Source organism: Bufo bufo, chromosome 2 (genome assembly GCF_905171765.1).
Source record: "Bufo bufo chromosome 2, aBufBuf1.1, whole genome shotgun sequence".
In the NCBI taxonomy this organism is placed as follows: domain Eukaryota; kingdom Metazoa; phylum Chordata; class Amphibia; order Anura; family Bufonidae; genus Bufo; species Bufo bufo.
The window spans coordinates 461,108,672-461,129,820 of NC_053390.1; the positions used below are offsets into that span (position 1 = coordinate 461,108,672).

Sequence of the window (21,149 nt, forward strand, 5' to 3'; positions counted from 1 at the left end):
CCGGACGCCTATCGGCGTTACAGTGGCGGCAAGTGGTTAAGGACCCATGACGTACCGGTATGTCATGTGTTGTTCCGATCACCGCCTGCTCAAATCATTGAGCAGGCACCTCGGCTAAATGCACAGGGGGTCACGTGACCCCCCCCCCCCGTGGGCCGGAAGCTGTATGAATAATACACACAGTATTACTCATACAGCCAATGCATTCCAATACAGAAGTATTGGAATGCATTGTAAAGGAATATACCCCCCAAAGTTCAAGTCCCAAAGTGGGACAAAAAATAAAGTGAAAAAAAAAAGTTGATAAAATAAAGTTTCCCCCCCCAAAAAAATTAAAGTTTCAAGTAAAAATAAACAAAAACGTAATTTTCCCCAACTAAAGTTAAAAATTTTTTGTAAGAGATAGGGGGAAAAAAAAAGTATACATATTAGGTATCACCGCGTCCGTATCGACCGGCTCTATAAACATATCACATGATCTAACCCCTTAGATGAACACCGTAAAAAATAAAAACTGTGCTAAATAAACCTTTTTTTTTTTTTATTACATCACAAACAGTACAACAGCAAGCGATCAAAAAGGCGTTTGCCCACCAAAATAGTACCAATCTAACCGTCACCTCATTCCACAAATAATGAGCCCCTACCTGAGACATTCGCCGAAAAAAAAAAAAAAATATGGCTCAGAATATGGAGACACTAAAACATCATTTTTTTGTTTTAAAAAAGCTGTTATTGTGTAAAACTTACATAAATAAAAAAAAGTATACATATTAGGTATCGCCGCATCTGTATCGACCGGCTCTATAAAAATATCACATGACCTAACCCCTCAGATGAACACCGTAAAAAATTTTAAATAAGAACTGTGCTAAATAAACAATTTTTTGTCTACTTACATCACAAAAAGTGTAATAGCAAACGATCAAAAAGTCTCACGCACCCCAAAATAGTGCCAATAAAACCATCATCTCATCCCGCAAAAATCCTACCCTACCCGCCCAAAAACTGAAAAAATTTTGGCTCTCAGACTATGGAAACACTAAAACATGATTTTTTTTGTTTAAAAAAAGAAATCATTGTGTAAAACTTACATAAATAAAAAAAAAGTATACATATTAGGTATCACCGCATCCGTGACAACCTGGTCTATAAAAATATCACATGATCTAACCTGTCAGATGAATGTTGTAAATAACAAAAAATAAAAACGGTGCCAAAACAGCTATTTCTTGTTACCTTGCCTCTCAAAAAGTGTAATATAGAGCAACCAAAAATCATATGTACCCTAAACTAGTACCAACAAAACTGCCACCCTATCCCGTAGTTTCTAAAATGAGGTCACTTTTTTGGAGTTTCTACTCTAGGAGTGCATCAGGGGGGCTTCAAATGGGACATGCTGTCAAAGAAAACAGTCCAGCAAAACCTGCCTTCCAAAAACCGTATGGCATTCCTTTCCATCTGCGCCCTGCCGTGTGCCCGTACAGTGGTTTACAACCACATATGGGGTGTTTCTGTAAACTACAGAATCAGGGCCATAAATATTGAGTTTGGTTTGGCTGTTAACTCTTGCTTTGCAACTGGAAAAAAATTATTAAAATGGTAAATCTGCCAAAAAAGTTAAATTTTGAATTTGTATCTCTATTTTCCATTAATTCTTGTGGAACACCTAAAGGGTTAACAAAGTTTGTAAAAAGCTGTTTTGAATACCTTGAGGGATGTAGTTTATAGAATGGGGTCATTTTTGGGTGGTTTCTATTATGTAAGCCTCGCAAAGTGACTTCAGACCTGAATTGGTCCCTAGAAATTGGGTTTTTAAAAATTTCAGAAAAATTTCAAGATTTGCTTCTAAACTTCTAAGCCGTGTAACATCCCCAAAAAATAAAATATCATTCCCAAAATGATCCAAACATGAAGTAGACATATGGGGAATGTAAAGTAATAACTATTTTTGGAGGTATTACTATGTATTATAGAAGTAGAAAAATTGAAACTTGGAAATTTGCAATTTTTTAAAAATTTTGGGGAAATATGGTATTTTTTTATAAATAAAAAAGATATTTTTTTACTTCATTTTACCAGTGTCATGAAGTACAATATGTGACGAAAAAACAATCTCAGAATGGTGTAAGAAACAGTCATGTAATGTCTCTAAGTTTCATTATCCTGGTAAACTGTGTAAAGATTTAATGTAAAATGCCTGCAGTATTTGTTTGGTCAGGAGATGGCAGCATAGGACCAATTTGCATTGGAGTTTACCATAGAGAAAGTGTATTAGTGACGCTGGTTCTTTAAGGCAGCAGCTAAGTGTTGAAGTGACACGCCCCTTATGACGTCAGCCTGCCTCAGTGTGAGCAGGAAGAAGGATGAAGAGAGGACTTGAACTGCAGCTGCCATATTGGCAAGATAGAAAACAAGTTCTGTGTTGTGTAAGGGCTCTTTCACACTTGCGTTCTTGTCTTCCGGCATAGAGTTCCGTCGTCAGGGCTCTATGCCGGAAGAATCCTGATCAGTTTTATCCTAATGCATTCTGAATGGAGATAAATCCGTTCAGGATGCTTCAGGATGTCTTCAGTTCCGGAACGGAACGTTTTTTGGCCGGAGAAAATACCGCAGCATGCTGCGCTTTTTGCTCCGGCCAAAAATCCGGAACACTTGCCGCAAGGCCGGATCCGGAATTAATGCCCATTGAAAGGCATTGATCCGGATCCGGCCTTAAGCTAAACGTCGTTTCGGCGCATTGCCGGAGCCGACATTTAGCTTTTTCAGAGTGGTTACCATGGCTGCCGGGACGCTAAAGTCCTGGCAGCCATGGTAAAGTGTAGTGGGGAGCGGGGGAGCAGTGTACTTACCGTCCGTGCGGCTCCCGGGGCGCTTCAGAGTGACGTCAGGGCGCCCCAATCGCATGGATCATGTGATCACATGGATCACGTCATCCATGCGCATGGGGCGCTCTGACGTCACTGGAGCGCCCCGGGAGCCGCACGGACGGTAAGTATACTGCTCCCCCGCTCCCCGCTCCTACTATGGCAACCAGGACTTTAATAGCGTCCTGGGTGCCATAGTAACACTGAACGCATTTGGAAGACGGTTCCGTCTTCAAATGCTTTCAGTACAGTGCGTTTTTCCGGATCCGGCGTGTAATTCCGGCAAGTGGAGTACACGCCGGATCCGGACAACGCAAGTGTGAAAGAGGCCTAAGATGTGTGTGGAGATACTAAAGGACATTCCTGTACAGCCAAGCTGTGTGAACTTCGGTCTAGAGATGGATGGAGTACAAAGAAACCGTGCATTTAGTGAAGCCAAGTTAAAAGGGACTGTGTGCAGCAACTAACCTGTGGAGCCGACATTGGGCTGTGTGGATTGCCCCAAACAGTAAAGAGACTCACAGTGCTGCCGAGGTACCGGACAGTAACTGTAATAACCCTGGATTATATTCAACTGGTTTTCCGGCCTGCTGAGGAGGACTTCTTTGTTGCGGATCCTGCGCTGGTTTAAGGAAAAGGACAACATCGGGCCCCACCGTGCACTTCCACAAACTGTAAGCGGTCCACTTGGACCACTGGGATAAGGGGGGTGCGCACCCGCTTGAAGGTTAGAGTCAGTTAGGGATAGTTTCTGGGACTATTATTTCTTAGTGTCCGCACTGCGAATACGGACACAGAAAAGGTGAAAATTGTTGCAGTGTTTAACTTGTATTGTTTATACTGTTTTGAATATTTAGCTTGTCTTTACCTCTGTAACTTCACTGTTAACCTGCTTTTATTAATTTATAGTAAATGCAATTTTATTGATCTTGACTTCTGCGTACGCACTCTTTTCTGGTTGCGGAGTCAAAACACCTGCCTTGCTCTCGGTTCACAATGGCCTGGATATGTCAAAGCGTTTTAAAGTTATCAGCACTTAACCCCTTAAGGACACAGCCTTTTTACACCTTAGGACCAGGCCATTTTTTGAAAATCTGACCAGAGTCCCTTTAAGTGCTGATAACTTTAAAACGGTTTGACTTATCCAGGCCGTTCTGAGATTGTTTTTTCGTCACATATTGTACTTCATGACACTGGTAAAATGGAGTCAAAAAAAAAAAATTTTTTGCACCAAAAAATACCTAATTTAACAAAAATTTGAAAAAAATTTGCAAATTTCAAAGTTTCAGTTTCTCTACTTCTGTAATACATAGTAATACCCCCAAAAATTGTGATGACTTTACATTCCCCATATGTCTACTTCATGTTTGAATTGTTTTGGGAATGATATTTTATTTTTTGCGGATGTTATAAGGCTTAGAAGTTTAGAAGCAAATCTTGAAATTTTTCCGAAATTTACAAAAACTCAATTTCTAGGGACCAGTTCAGGTCTCAAGTCACTTTGCGAGGCTTACATTATAGAAACCACCCAAAAATGACCCCATCTAAGAAACTACACCCCTCAAGGTATTCAAAACTGATTTTGCATACGTTGTTAACCCTTTAGGTGTTGCAGAAGAGTTATTGGCAAATAGGGAGGAAATTTGAGAATTTCATTTTTTTGTCTAATTTTTCATTTTAACCCATTTTTTCCACTAACAAACCAAGGGTTAACAGCCAAACAAGACTGTATCTTTATTGCCCTGACTCTGCCATTTACAGAAACACCCAATATGTGGCCGTAAACTACTGTACGGCCACACAGCGGGGCGTAGAGTGAAAGGTGCGCCGTTTGGTTTTTGGAAGGCTGATTTTTATGGACTGGTTTATTTACACCATGTCCCATTTGAAGCCCCCTGATGCACCCCTAGAGGAGAAACTCCCTAAAAGTGACCCCATCTAAGAAACTACACCCCTCAAGGTATTCAAAACTGATTTTACATACGTCGTTAACCCTTTAGGTGTTGCACAAGAGTTATTGGCAAATGGCGATGAAATTTGAGAATTTCATTTTTTTGCCTAATTTTCCATTTTAACCCATTTTTTCCACTAACAAAGCAAGGGTTAACAGCCAAACAAGACTGTATCTTTATTGCCCTGACTCTGCTGTTTACAGAAACACCCCATATGTGGCCGTAAACTACTGTACGGGCACACAGCGGGGCGTAGAGTGAAAGGTGCGCCGTTTGGTTTTTGGAGGGCTGATTTTGCTGGACTGTTTTTTTGGCACCATGTCCCATTTGAAGCCCCCCTGATGCACCCCTAGATTATAAACTCCATAAAAGTGACCCCATCTAAGAAACTACACCCCTCAAGGTATTCAAAGCAGATTTTACAAACTTTGTTAACCCTTTAGGTGTTGCACAAGATTTAATGGAAAATAGAGATACAATTTCAAAATTTCACTTTTTTGGCAGATTTTCCATTTTAATATTTTTTTTCCAGTTACAAAGCAAGGGTTAACAGCCAAACAAAACTCATTATTTATGGCCCTAATTCTGTAGTTTACAGAAACACCCCATATGTGGTCGTAAACAGCTGTACGGGCACACGGCAGGGCGCAGAAGGAAAGGAACACCATATGGTTTTTGGAAGGCATATTTTGCTGGACTGTTTTTTTTGACACCATGTCCCATTTGAAGCCCCCCTGATGCACCCCTAGAGTAGAAACTCCAAAAAAGTGACCCCATTTTAGAAACTACGGGATAGAGTGGCAGTTTTGTTGGTACTAGTTTAGGGTACATATGATTTTTGGTTGCTCTATATTACACTTTTTGTGCGGCAAGGTAACAAGAAATAGCTTTTTTGGCACCGTTTTTTTTTTTTGTTATTTACAACATTCATCTGACAGGTTAGATCATGTGGTAATTTTATAGAGCAGGTTGTCACGGACGCGGAGATACCTAATATGTATACAATTTTTTTTATTTATGTAAGTTTTACACAATGATTTCATTTTTAAAACCAAAAAAATGTTTTAGTGTCTCCATAGTCTAAGAGCCATAGTTTTTTCAGTTTTTGGGCGATTATCTTAAGTAGGGTCTCATTTTTTGCGGGATGAGATGACGGTTTGATTGGCATCTATTTTGGGGTGCATATGACTTTTTGATTGCTTGCTATTACACTTTTTGTGACTTAAGATGACAAAAAATGGCTTTTTTTACACCGTTTTTATTTTTATTTTTTTACGGTGGTCATCTGAGGGGTTAGATCATGTGATATTTTTATAGAGCCGGGCGATACGGACGCGGCGATACCTAATATGTATACTTTTTTTTTATTTATGTAAGTTTTACACAATGATTTCATTTTTGAAACAAAAGAAATCATGTTTTAGTGTTTCCATAGTCTAAGAGCCATAGTTTTTTCAGTTTTTGGGCGATTATCTTGGGTAGGGTATGATTTTTGCGGGATGAGATGACGGTTTGATTGTTACAATTTTGGCGTACATGCGACTTTTTTGATCACTTTTATTACCTTTTTTGGGAAGTAAGGTGGGCAAAATTTCAATTTCATCATAGTTTTTTATTTTTTATTTTTATGGTGTTCACCGTTCGGGTAAAGTAACATGACCGTTTTATAGATCAGGTCGTTACGGACGCGGCGATACCAAACATGTGTAGGGAATTATATTTTTTTTAATTTTTTATCAGTGATAAATGTGTTTTTTGATTTTTACTTTTTTTTCACTTTTATTCACTTTTTTTTGACCCAGACCCACTTGGTTCTTGAAGATCCAGTGGGTCTGATGTCTGTATAATACAGTACAGTACAATATATATTGTTCTGTACTGTATTTTACTTACACTGAACAGATCTATGCCTTTCAGCACAGATCTGTTCAGCACCATGGACAGCAGGACGCCTGAGAGGCGTCCTGTTGCCATGGGAACCTTCCCCGTCTGCTCAGAACTTCGCAGACGGGGAAGGGTAAGGAGGGGATCTCTCGGGGGGCTCTCTGGGGGCTCTCTCCCTCTCCATCGGGGGGCTGCAAAGGCACAGCAGCCCCCCGATGGGAGAGGGAGGGAGCTCCCTGCGCTGTTAACCTTTTCCATACAGCGGTCCATACGGACCGCTGTATGGAAAGGGTTAAACGGCTGACATCGCATCGCAGATGTCAGCCGTTTATACCAGGGTGCCAGCAATGTGCTGGCACCCTGGTATCCCCACTAGACACCAACGATTATACAAGGGGAGGCGGGCGGGGGATCGCGATCCCGCCTGCCGCACCGCCCGCCTCCCGCACCGCCCACACCGCCCGCAACCCTCCCCCTGCACCTCCCGCCACCATAAAAATCATTCGGGGGTGCAGGGGGGGGTGAATAAAACTTTTTTTAGGCATATAAAGTTTCTGATCCCCGCGGTCAGGGACCGCGGGGACCAGAAACTGCAGAAATCGCAGCAAACCGCAGGTCTGAATTGACCTGCGATTTGCCGCGATCGCCGACATGGGGGGGTCACGGGACCCCCCCGCGCATTTAGCCTAGGTGCCTGCTCAATGATTTGAGCAGGCACCGGGTTCCGATCACTGCCAGCCGCACGGCAGTGATCGAAAATACACAGGGCGTACATGTACGCCCTGTGTCCTTAAGTACCAGGGCACAAGGGCGTACCTGTACGCCCTATGTCCTTAAGAGGTTAAAGTGACACTGGTCAGATTTGCAAAAAATGGCCAAGTCCTTAAGGTGAAATAGGTCCTTAAGGGGTTAAATATAATATACGTGTGTGGTTTACACTGGGTTCAGACTTGAGCGTATTTGATATGCGCGTTTTTGTGCGCGTTGTTGTCCATAGTCAACGCGCGTATTACGCGCGTTTGTGTGATTGACAGCAGTGTCCTATGGCCGCAAACACGCGACAAAACGCCCCAAAGAAGCTCAAGAACTTGTTTATGCGTCGGGCGTTTTTCAGCGCGTTCGAATGCGCTGTAAATGCGAAAATGTGAACCAGTCCCATAGGGAAGCATTGGTTTGCTTTGGTTATGCGTTTTACAGCGCGTTCGAACGCGCTGTAAAACGCGCAAGTGTGAACTTAGGGTTAGACTTGTAGACCATGGTCAGAGCTGCTAAGCCACTTGTGGACTTTACATTTATGTTGAGCCTATAAAACAAAGTGAGATGTTGTTTTAAAGGTGAATACTAAGTTACATTGCTGGGATCTGTCATATCCTGTAAGAAAAGAAGAAGTTAATGTTGAAATACCAATGTTTCTGTTTCCTTTTTTTGCAGTCTAGTTTGTAATTAGTGAAAACTTACTCTACAGTACATTGTCACTCTTGGATGTAGTGGACCAGTGTGGACTTCATATGCTGTGCCTATAAAACTGAAACTAACAGAAAGCAGTTGCAGAGAACTATAGATACAAGTTAAGAGGTTAGTGACAGTAAATATATTGTTGCATAGTTGACTGTGCAGAAGAGCTGCAGTTTATGTTTTGTCCATTAACTAAAATATTGTTTTTGACAAAATTCAGTTTGTAATTGTAATGAAAAATGTCAAGGATATTGTACTATTATTTACAGCTCGTTGAATATTTCTCCTATTTAACTAGTTTAGCTGCTTAAGGATGCCAATCCTTCACATTACCTTGTGACTGTTAGTGAACTCTGTGACTGACTGGTATAGGTTGTGATCTTATGGGCAATTTTCCGAGCCCCTTTGAACTGCATTTTAGTTTTATGGATAAAACTAGTCCACTGAACTTGAGTTACATATTTTTCTGGCCAGATGATCAGGTTATATGTTTTTCTCCTCTCCCCAACCACCACCTAAAAACAATACTGACTTTTAGGACATAATATGCTTACATATATCACCATCAGTGAACTGCAGAAAATATTGCTTTATTATGAAACCTGTAGCCATAAATACATCAGCTCTGCCCCAAAATAATTTGACTTAGGCTACTTTCACACTAGCGTTTAGAGCAGGTCCGTCTGAAGTCTGCACAGACGGATCCGCTCCTATAATGCAGACGTTTGGATCCGTTCAGAACGGATCCGTCTGCATTATAGTTTGAAAAAAATTCTAAGTGTGAAAGTAGCCTGAACGGATCCGTCCAGACTTTACATTGAAAGTCAATGGGGGACGGATCCGTTTGAAGATTGAGCCATATAGTGTCATCTTCAAACGGATCCGCCCCCATTGACTTACATTGTAAGTCTGGACGGATCCGCTTGCCTCCGCTCGGCCAGGCGGACACCCGAACGCTGCAAGCAGCGTTCTGGTGTCCGCCTGCTGAGCGGAGTGGAGGCTGAACGCTGCCAGACTGATGCATTCTGAGCGGATCCGCGTCCACTCAGAATGCATTAGGCCAGTACGGATGCTTATATTTATAATGTTTCTGAATAATGCAGTCATACACTTACTAAATAATGCCACTATACAAGACCCAAATAATACCTCCTGCGAACTCTGATGTGACCATCATCAATACTAAGGCAGAACCTGCTTTTGTCTCTGAACCCTACTGTTTGCCATTGATGGCTACCTCAGAGTTCGTAGGAGGGCTAAAGAGAGCCTACTGCCATGATACATACTGTGGAGACACACAGAACCAACAACAGGTGTCACGGTGTTGGGTGCCATTAGCTACCATGGCGATTCCCATCTAGTATTCACAGAGGAATCACTGACCAGTGTTCAGTTAGTCCAGGACATAGAGAAGCTAGTCCTAATGTATTTTTTGACTCACGAGGCATGATGTTCCAATAAGATAAAGCCCTCCTATACACAGGCCATGTTAAACAATGTGCTCTTAGAGGGGTATGCAGAACCCAAAATAAAGAGTGCATCACTTTGATTGTGTGATCAGTGACCAAGCACTACGTGCACTAAATATATATATATATATATATATATATACAGTGGCATGCAAAAGTTTGCGCAACCCTCATCAAAATGACTTATTAGAGATGAGCGAATCGAAGCTGACAAAGTCGAATTCGTTCCGAATTTCAGGAGAAATTAGATTCTGAATGAATGCGAATTTCCTCACGCTTCGTGGTAACAAATCACATTATTTCCTACAATGGCGGGCGGCTAAAATGGCGGCTACACATGTGAGGACATGGGTCAAGGAACTCTGGGAAGGTGAGATGACCCATAATGTCATGCATGCAGCCAATCAGCAGCCAGCCAGCCCGGTGATGTCACAGTTCTATAAATATGGCGGCCATCTTAGATGCTGCCATTCACCATCGTAAATTGGTGAGGGACAGACCTGTATGCAGGCGCTAGGGAGATTGAAAGAAAAACTAATTGTTAAAAAAAAAAGAAAAAAAAAGGGAAATAGCTATTTACTAGTGCAGGGAAAGGATAGTGAGAGGAATCATTTCACAGTCGGGGAGAGACGTGTGCAGATGCTAGGGAGAGTCATAGGAAAATCCTCATTGTGAAAAACAGAGATTTACAAGTGCAGGGAAACATTACTTGGGGATCCAGATAGTCTCATAATACAGCTCTGTCATTCCAGCAGTTAGTTATTGGGGAGCAAGTACTATGTTGAAAAGCCTTTAGTGGCTTTTATCTGTGGAAAAATATAAATATGTACGCAGATCACTTTTGCTGTTGACTGCGCTGATATCATTTAGTGGCCGATTTCAATACAATACAAGAAATATATACTTTTGTTGTTATTTACTCTAAAATCATTTGCATTCATTTCTGGTGAAAGAGTATAGGGGCTTATTTTATTAAAAAAATAAAAATATATACGCACTGCTGGTGAAAACGTATAGTGGCCTATTTCAGTCCAACACGAAAAATAAATTTTCAGGTCACTTCTGCAGTTATTTTTGTTGAAAGTGTATAGGGATGTATTTCAGTAAACAAAGAAAAATATATATACCTGGTAATTACAAATATATATACCTGGTAATTACAAAACCAGAAGATGGGTGTGACACACAGTGAGACAACCAATGAGGACTTTGCCCTTCCCCCTTTAATCTGAAGGCATGAGCACTGGTTTCATTTAAATTTCAGTGTCTCACTGTGTGACAATGTTACGACTAAGGGTTCCATACCCGAAACGCATCAACAACTGTTCCGTGTACCTTGTGGTGATGTCTGCTATAAACTATATGTTCTAATAAAGAAGAAGCTTTTAAAGAATATCTCTATTTGAATCCAAGACCAATCCTTTCCAAGTTATTCGCAGTTTGCAACGGGGACACTCCCCTAAAGGTCTGGAGTCAGGAGCATTTATCAACCAGGAAGGTGAGCTGGAATAAGAGTGTTTTGCTATAAAAATATATATGCACTGCACTGTTGCAGTTATTTCTGGTGAAAGCGTATAGTTGCCTTATTTCAGTAATACAAGAAAAATATATACCCACTGCACTGCAGTAATTACTATTGAAAGTGTATAGGGACGTATTTCAGTTAAAAAAGGAAAAATCTATACCCACTGCACTGTTGCAGTAATTTCTGGTGAAAGCGTATAGGGCAGTATTTCATAAAAAAAAAAGATATATATATATATACACTCACCTAAAGAATTATTAGGAACACCATACTAATACGGTGTTGGACCCCCTTTTGCCTTCAGAACTGCCTTAATTCTACGTGGCATTGATTCAACAAGGTGCTGATAGCATTCTTTAGAAATGTTGGCCCATATTGATAGGATAGCATCTTGCAGTTGATGGAGATTTGAGGGTCGCACATCCAGGGCACGAAGCTCCCGTTCCACCACATCAGAGGATGGATACATGTTCTCATTCTGTTTACGCCAAATTCGGACTCTACCATTTGAATGTCTCAACAGAAATCGAGACTCATCAGACCAGGCAACATTTTTCCAGTCTTCAACAGTCCAATGTTGGTGAGCTCGTGCAAATTGTAGCCTCTTTTTCCTATTTGTAGTGGAGATGAGTGGTACCCGGTGGGGTCTTCTGCTGTTGTAGCCCATCCGCCTCAAGGTTGTGCGTGTTGTGGCTTCACAAATGCTTTGCTGCATACCTCGGTTGTAACGAGTGGTTATTTCAGTCAACGTTGCTCTTCTATCAGCTTGAATCAGTCGGCCCATTATCCTCTGACCTCTAGCATCCACAAGGCATTTTTGTCCACAGGACTGCCGCATACTGGATGTTTTTCCCTTTTCACACCATTCTTTGTAAACCCTAGAAATGGTTGTGCGTGAAAATCCCAGTAACTGAGCAGATTGTGAAATACTCAGACCGGCCCGTCTGGCACCAACAACCATGCCACGCTCAAAATTGGTTAAATCACCTTTCTTTCCCATTCTGACATTCAGTTTGGACTTCAGGAGATTGTCTTGACCAGGACCACCCCCTAAATGCATTGAAGCAACTGCCGTGTGATTGGTTGACTAGATAATTGCATTAATGAGAAATAGAACAGGTGTTCCTAATAATTCTTTAGGTTAGTGTATATGCCCACTGCACTGTTGCAGTTATTTCAGGTGAAAGCGTATAGTGGCCTTATTTCAGTAATACAGGAAAAATATATACCCACTGCACTATTGCAGTAATTTCTGGTGAGAGTATAAGGCCTCATGCACATGACCGTATTTTGTTTCCGTGTCCGATCCGTTTTTTTGCGGATAGGATGCGGACCCATTCATTTCAATGGGTCCGCAAAAAACGTGGACAGCACACCGTGTGCTGTCCGCATCAGTATGTCCGTTCCGTTGCTCCGCAAAAAAAATAGTGCATGTCCTATTTTTTTCTAGTTTGCGGACAAGGATAGGCATTATTTCAATGGATCAACAAAAAAAACGGATCCGTCATCCGTTTTTTTTTGCGGATCCACAATTTGCGGACAGCAAAACACATACGGTCGTGTGCATGTAGCCTAATGCCGTATTTCAGTAATACAAGAAAAATATATACCACTGCACTGTTGCAGTTATTTCTGTTGAAAGCATATAGGGCAGTATTTCAGTAAAAAAAAAAGAAATATATACCCACTGAAATGTTGCAGTTATTTCTGGTGGAAGCGTATAGTGGCCTTATTTCAGTAATACAAGAAAAATATATACCCACTGCACTGTTGCAGTAATTTCTGGTGAAAGAGTATAAGGCTGTATTTCAGCAATACAAGAAGAATATATACTGTAGGAAGGCGCAAGGGTCCGTCATTGACGGAATGTATGTGTCACCGAGGTTCCTGGCCTCGGTGATATAAGAACCGGTAATTTTCTGTGCCAGCGGCAGCTAGTGCTCGCTGACACTCTTCTACTTAGTCTGGCTGTAAAGCCAATCCGGGCCGGTTCTTATTGGGAGCAGCCAAAGAGCAAATCCCTACAATACCCACTGCACTGTTGCAGTAATTTCTGGTTAAAGAGTATAAGGCAGTATTTCAGTAATACAAGGAAAATATATACCCACTGCACTGCTGCAGTAATTTCTGGTTAAATAGTATAAGGCCATATTACACATCAATTGACCCTTGTGTAATGTATATTTTTGTTTTATGTAGTATTGATATAAATTAATTGGCTTGATACTTAGCCGGATACCCGCTCATTTGCAGACGTGTACCGTTAGTTGATACATCAATATTTTTGCTGATTTCAGTTACGATGCATATAACTGAATAAAGGGGATAATATTGCAGAAACACTTTGTTAGGAATCTTTATATTACCTAGTTTGATATCAAGCCAATAATTTATAAGTTTTATTGCAATACTACCATTATCTGAGAATGGTCATCATTTTGGGCAGAGCAAGGGCTCGTATCTGTCATTTTATTGATTGAGTTTTTGCGCATAATCTATTGATTTTATATCTCTCACAATTTTAGAGCCGTATTGCATAATATTTTTGTGTTGGTTGAGTAGTATTTTAGTGGAAGTAGTGACTGGCAGGCACTCTAATTATGGGGTCATGAAAAAAACGTTTTGTATGGATAAAAAACACATTTATTCAAACCATTAAAAATAGAAATAGCATAAACTTCAATATATATGGTGCGATATTCTAGGAATACTGTATTCTAGCGATGTCTTTGCGTGCCAGTATTCTAGCAATATCTCATCAACAAAAATATATATGGGCAATGATAGCAGCATTAAGATGATATAACAATTGCAGCAATGTTCCAGCGTGCCGGTAATCTAGCAATATCTCATCAGGAAAATGACGATATAACAATGTCTATGCCACTTGCAGCAATGTTCCAGCAACACTTTTGTGACAATGTCAGCAATAATAGTAACAGTAGCAACAGTAATTGTAATAATGTGCAATTTAGTGCAATGCTGTAATAACCACAATGGGATTATTCCTTAATTCTCTATACGTAGCGGTGTTTGAAGATAAAATCACAGCAGTTCCTCGGTAATTACAGTTCCTCCGTAACTTCACTATTGCTGGGGTATAAACAATATTTGCTTTGCGAGATAGTTCCTTTCTTATTTCACTTATAATATGTAAAATTATTTACTCACGGTTTGTCTGTCTCCATGTGTGACTTACCCGTATCCCTTTTAAATTTAGAACCTCCGATCGCAGCTTTTATCCAAACTTGGCGTCCCGCGTGTTATGGTGGCGTCTGTGTTACTCCGGATTCTTCCGCTCGTCCGCGGGTTATTAGTGGGTTCACCTCCTTAATATGCTGCCAGCGTTGCACGTGTTGCGAACCGGGAATGAGGTCGGGTAGCTGTGAATATGTTTTTTGTTCTTCTTGGAGCACTCCACTGATATTATTTTGAATAGTGGTATACTTGTTCACCAGACATGTTTCAGAGCATGAACTTGCTCCTTCCTCAGTGACCAATAGTGTTTTGTTGGCACCATATAGTTGCGAATTCTAGGTACTGCATCTAATTGTATATTATTGAAATTTACATTGATTCATTTTTGATTGTATTTTAAACTATTGTCTAATAAACCATTTATATTTTTGCATAGATGCTTGTACCCTGTTTTACTGATTGCACAAAATAACTAGGCTCTCGATTGCACTTTTGGAAGTGTATATATGTCCACCTTGCGGATCAATATAATTTGCACAATTTTTCTTTTGATCCGTTAATTTTTTTAAAGGGAATCTGTCACTAGCAATTTACCAATTTTTTTTTTTTCATGAATCCATGTTTAACAGAGTACCTTTTTTCCATCGGTCTTGTTCTTTTGATTGTCAGTCTTGTCATTTCTTCAAAAAATCGATTCTTATGATATGTAAATGACGCTGTAAAGAGCCCGGAGGGGCGTTCTTCTTTCTCCACGGTGCCCAGGAACGCCCCTCTGAAGTGCCGTGCCCGGCAAAATTTGAAAACTAATAACGCCTCAAAGTTCATCTAAATCGCCTCCCAGAGGCGCGGCTAAGTGCTCAACAACGCCCCCCCCTCAGCGCCGCGCTCTGCGGCAAACACCCCGATCCTCCTCTCGCCGGCATCCCAAATCCCGCGCAGGCGCAGTGCCGACAGTCATCTTATCATAGCGCAGGCAATTGCCGGCACTGCGCCTGCGCGGGATTTGGGATGCCGGCGAGAGGAGGATCGGGGTGTTTGCCGCAGAGCGCGGCGCTGAGGAGGGGGGTGGGGTGTTGAGCACTTAGCCGCGCCTCTGGGAGGCGATTTAGATGAACTTGGAGGCGTTATTAATTTTCAAATTTTGCCGGGCACGGCACTTCAGAGGGGCGTTCCTGGGCACCATGGAGAAAGAAGAACGCCCCTCTGGGCTCCTTACAGCGTCATTTACATATCATAAGAATCGATTTTTTGAAGAAATGACAAGACGGACAATCAAAAGAACAAGACCGATGGAAAAAAGGTACTCTGTTAAACATGGATTCATGAAAAAAAAATTGGGGTAAATTGCTAGTGACAGATTCCCTTTAAATATATGTATATAAAGCATTTTCTTTATATAACCCGACAACCTACTTCCACCAAATACTGATTGAGGCCTGCAATATACCTGCTTCCACAAATACTGCTCTTCTCTATGGACTTTGGCACAGGGTCATTTTGAAAATGAAAGGCAGAGGTAGAGGCAAGCCATTCCGCACAGGTGGTAGGGGTCAGGCAGGTGCACCAGGCCAGAGCCTAAGTGGGACATTGAAGAAGGTGCATGCGATTATGTCAAATGACGCACCAGAGTTGGTTGAGTGTGTCACTCAGCCTTCTGCTTCTGCACCCTCCTCATCCTCTGTATCTGCACCCTCCTAACTCTCTGCTGTGTGCACTCCCAAAGACACCACCACCACAACCACCATAGCCCCTCCAGTCGAGTCAGTGGAATTTTTTTTTCATCCATTCCCAGACCTTACCGATGCGCAGCCATTCTTGGCATTGGATGAGGAAGAGGAGGTAGCAACAGCCGCCACCCAGCGGTCTGACGACAGTATCCAGATCAGCCCAAGGAGGGTGGGCCCCGCTGTTGCTGCCTATTTCGAGATCTCTAATGTCAGTGGTGGTGAAGATGGCGATGATGACGTGTCGATGGACATAACGTGGGTGCCCACAAGAGAGTAAGAGAAGGGGAGTTCAGAGGGAGAGATGGAGCAGCAGATAGGGAGGAGAAGCAGACAGAACTCGCAGTGCACAGGAGGCAAAAAGCAGACTGAAAATGTATCTGGAGTGAGCCAATCACCATGCACGGTCACATCTTGTGCTCCCAGGCCGCCGACACATTGCTCCGCAGTGTGGGCTTTTTTTATCTAGTCAGCTGCTGACAATAGTGTTGCCACCTACAGCCTGTGCTGTCAACGCATAAGTCTCGGTAAGCCCAACACTCACCTAGGTACGACCGCCTTAAGAAGTCACCTGGCCTCCCATCACCGAGCCCAGTGGGAGCAATGCCATCAGAACCCACAAAACCACACTTCCGGTGCTCCACATACTACCTCTTCTCCTCCAATTTGTCCTCCACTCCACCTTCCACCGTGCCGTCATTGTGTTCATCTGGCAGAAGGCATCCACTTTTCGGAGATCCCTGGTGTTGTCCGTGGCTGGGGGGAGGAGACCGAGGATGACATTCTCCTGGGAGCAGGAGCCAGGGCACTCCACCGCTACCAATTTAGTGCAAATGGGGCCTTCATGCTCCAGTGTTTGAAGAGGGACCCCCGTATAAAAAGCATAAAGGGCAAAGACCAGGTGGCAAAGTACTCAGACCCCCGTTACAAACACAAAATGGCGGACATGTTACCGGCATTACAGAAGGCTGTCAGAATGCAGCATTTCCAGGCCTTGCTGCGAGAGATGCTGCATTCTGCTGTTGCGGGCACTGGAAGACGAATTTCCACCCACAGCGAAACAGGTGCGAGTACCAATCCTACCGCGCCTGCAAGAAAAGGGCGGTTTAAAGATGTGTTGGTCACTTCAGATATGAGATCATTCTTGCAACCAACCCATCGACATCCACCCTCCGGATCCAGCCTCAGGGAACGCCTAGACCGACAGGTGTCCGACTACATACGTTAACGGCCGATGTGGACGCTCTGAGAAGCAAGGAACCCCTGGACTACTGGGTGTGCAAGCTTGACCTGTGGCCAGAGCTTGCACAATTTGCCATGGAACTCTTGGCTTGCCCTCGTCGAGTGTCCTGTCTGAAAGGACGTTCAGCGCAGCAGGGTGGATCATGACTGATAAGTGCACTCGCCTAGCTCACGACAGTGTGGACCACCTCACATTTCTAAAAATGAATGAGGCATGGATCTCAGAGGAATTCAACACCTGTGACGACCACGTGTAATTGAATTTCCAGCCCACACATATCCGCCACCACACAGAACAAACAATGGTCCCTTTCTTATGTATATACAGCGGCATAAAAGGCCTTTTCTGTCAGGCGAATGCCTAATTTTTGGGGCCTCTACTCCAGTGGCCTACAGTAAATTCTTTATCCAGTGACCGCCTATGTACCTCCAGATGCATAATCACTAGTTCTTTTCTGTCAGGTAAATGCCTAATTTTTGGGGCCTGTACTGCCCTTCAGTAAAATTTTTAGCCGGTGACCGCCTATTGTACCTCCAGCCACATCATCACAAGTTCTTATGTGTCAGATGAATGCCTAATTTTTGGGGCCTGTACTGGCCTACAGTAAAATTGTTATCAACTGACCGTCTAATATACCTCCAGCCACATCATCACTTGTTCTTTTCTGTTAGGAGAATGCCTAATTTTTGGGGCCTGTACTCCACTGGCCTACAGTAAAATTGTTATTCAGTGACCGCCTAATGTACCTCCAGCCAGATAATCACTTGTTCATTTCTGTCCAGTAAATGCCTAATGTTTGGGGACTGTACTCCACTGGCCTACAGTAAAATTGTTATCCACTGACTGCCTAATATACCTCCAGCCACATAATCGCTTGCTATTTTCTGTCCGGTAAATGCCTAATGTTTGGGGCCTGTACTCCACTGGCCTGCAGTAAAATTGTTATCCACTCACCGTCTAATATACCTCCAGCCACATAATCAATTGTTCTTTTCTGTCAAGTGAATGCCTGCCTAATTTTTCGGGCCTGTACTTCACTGGCCTACAGTAAAATTGTTATTCAGTGACCGCTTAATGTACCTCCAGCCTAATTTTTAGGGCCCGTAATCCCGTGGGCTAAAATAACATTTTTCTAGGCTCCAGCAGAGCACAGTTTTGAGAGTTTCTCTTTAAGACGCATAAAAATGGCCCCTGATTAAAATACATATTTTTTGTGGGAATTTTTGCCATTGATCCCCCTCTGTTATGTTACTGTTCATGTTGTGGGACTATTTGTGCACTTCTAGTAAGTATTTGGTGGCTGCAAATATGACCTGAAGGTTTTTCAGGAGTCGCCTGCCATTAAAGTGAATGGGGTTCGCTGCAAAAGCGCGGTTCACGAAAAGTTTATCGCGAACGCGCGTTTGCGAAAGTTCCCGGCCGATGTTCGTCCATCACTAAGTATTCTGTAAGTATTCTGAATGTTCAATAGAGCCATTAATCATAGCAATACATGAAATATGGAGCCTTCTGGAAGTAGGGCTACACACTATGGCATTACTAAAGGTACAGTACTGAAACGGCAGAGACAAAAAAGAGACATACAAACTAGGATCTGGGGAGGACAGGACAGACCCTGACTAACGTTTTGCCGTGCTTCCCCTGCTTTCCCGCATGCTGCGTTTTTTCCCCGGATGCCTTTTGGCATGTTTGCCGTGCTGCGGCTGGATCTCAGTCCCCATTATAGTGAATGGGGCCGGAGCGGACTTCCATTGGCACACGTGGGCTAGCGTTGATACGAATCTGGCTGGCTGTTCCTCTGTACACTGCTAACACTAATGTGAAAGTAGCCTTACAGGAGTGCTGAAATATCCTCAAACAGCTAATTGGCGGAGGTGCCAGTAGTCAAACCCACACTGATCAATATCATAATCCCAGAAAACCACTTTAGTGTGTGTAAAGTGGTGCAACAACTAGTTTTTTGGTAGGTGCTTCTTTAACCCCTTAAGGACACAGCCTTTTTTCACCTTAGGACCAGGCCATTTTTTGCAAATCTGACCAGTGTCACTTTAAGTGCTAATAACTTTAAAACGCTTTGACTTATCCAGGCCATTCTGAGATTGTTTTTTCGTCACATATTGTACTTCATGACACTGGTAAAATGAAGTCAGAAAAATTATTTTTTTTGCACAAAAAAATACCTAATTTACCAAAAATTAGCAAATTTCAAAGTTTCAGTTTCTCTACTTCTGTAATACATAGTAATACCCCCAAAAATTGTGATGACTTTCCATTCCCCATATGTCTACTTCATGTTTGAATTATTTTGGGAATGATATTTTATTTTTTGGGGATGTTATAAGGCTTAGAAGTTTAGAAGCAAATCTTGAAATTTTTCAGAAATTTACAAAAACTAAATTTTTAGGGACCAGTTCAGGTCTCAAGTCACTTTGCGAGGCTTACATAATAGAAACCACCCAAAAAATTACCCCATCTAAGAAACTACACCCCTCAAGGTATTCAAAACTGATTTTGCATACGTTGTTAACCCTTTAGGTGTTGCACAAGAGTTATTGGCAAATGGGGAGGAAATTTTAGAATTTCATTTTTTTGCCTAATTTTTCATTTTAACCCATTTTTTTCCACTAACAAAGCAAGGGTTAACAGCCAAACAAGACTGTATCTTTATTGCCCTGACTCTGCCGTTTACAGAAACACCCAATATGTGGCCGTAAACTACTGTACGGCCACACAGCGGGGCGTAGAGTGAAAGGTGCGCCGTTTGGTTTTTGGAAGGCTGATTTTTATGGACTGGTTTATTTACACCATGTCCCATTTGAAGCCCCCTGATGCACCCCTGGAGGAGAAACTCCCTAAAAGTGACCCCATCTAAGAAACTACACCCCTCAAGGTATTCAAAACTGATTTTACATACATCGTTAACCCTTTTAGGTGTTGCACAAGATTTCATGGAAAATAGAGATACAATTTAAAAATTTAACTTTTTTGGCAGATTTTCCATTTTAATATTTTTTTTCCAGTTACAAAGCAAGGGTTAACAGCCAAACAAAACTCATTATTTATAGCCCTGATTCTGTAGTTTACAGAAACACCCCATATGTGGCTGTAAACTACTGTACGGCCACACAGCGGGGCGTAGAGTGAAAGGTGCGCCGTTTGGTTTTTGGAGGGCTGATTTTGCTGTACAGTTTTTTTTTACACCATGTCCCATTTGAAGCCCCCCTGATGCACCCCTAGAAATATCTATTTTGGGGTGCATATGACTTTTTGATTGCTTGCTATTACACTTTTTGTGACGTAAGATGACAAAAAATGGCTTTTTTTTACACCGTTTTTATTTTTATTTTTTTATGGTGATCACCTGAGGGGTTAAGTCATGTGATATTTTTATAGAGCCTGTCGATACGGACGCGGCGATACCTAATATGTATACTTTTTTTTTATTTATTTAAGTTTTACACAATGATTTCATTTTTGAAACAAAAAAAATCATGTTTTAGTGTTTCCATAGTCTAAGAGCCATAGTTTTTTCAGTTTTTGGGCGATTATCTTGGGTAGGATATGATTTCTGCGGGATGAGATGACGGATTGATTGTTACAATTTTGGCGTACATGCGACTTTGTTGATCACTTTTATTACCTTTTTTGGGAAGTAAGGTGGGCAAAATTTCAATTTCATCATAGTTTTGTATTTTATTTTTTTATGGCGTTCACCGTTCGGGGAGAGTAACATGACAGTTTTTATAGATCAGGTCGTTACGGACGCGGCGATACCAAACATGTGTAGGGAATTTTATTTTTTTAATCAGTGATAAATGTGTTTTTTGATTTT

The 21,149-nt window shown here is 41.9% G+C and overlaps 1 protein-coding gene across 2 annotated transcripts in view; it reads left to right on the forward strand.

Moving 5' to 3' along the window:
• The first annotated feature begins 8,146 nt into the window (after positions 1 to 8,146).
• The window catches only part of LRRC25 (leucine rich repeat containing 25), a 150,054-nt gene continuing 137,051 nt past the window's right edge, over positions 8,147 to 21,149 (forward strand). For both annotated transcript variants that reach the window (XM_040417647.1, XM_040417649.1), the window contains exon 1: positions 8,147 to 8,278. The gene's annotated coding sequence lies outside the window, so the exon portion shown is untranslated. The remainder of the gene's footprint in view (positions 8,279 to 21,149) is intronic.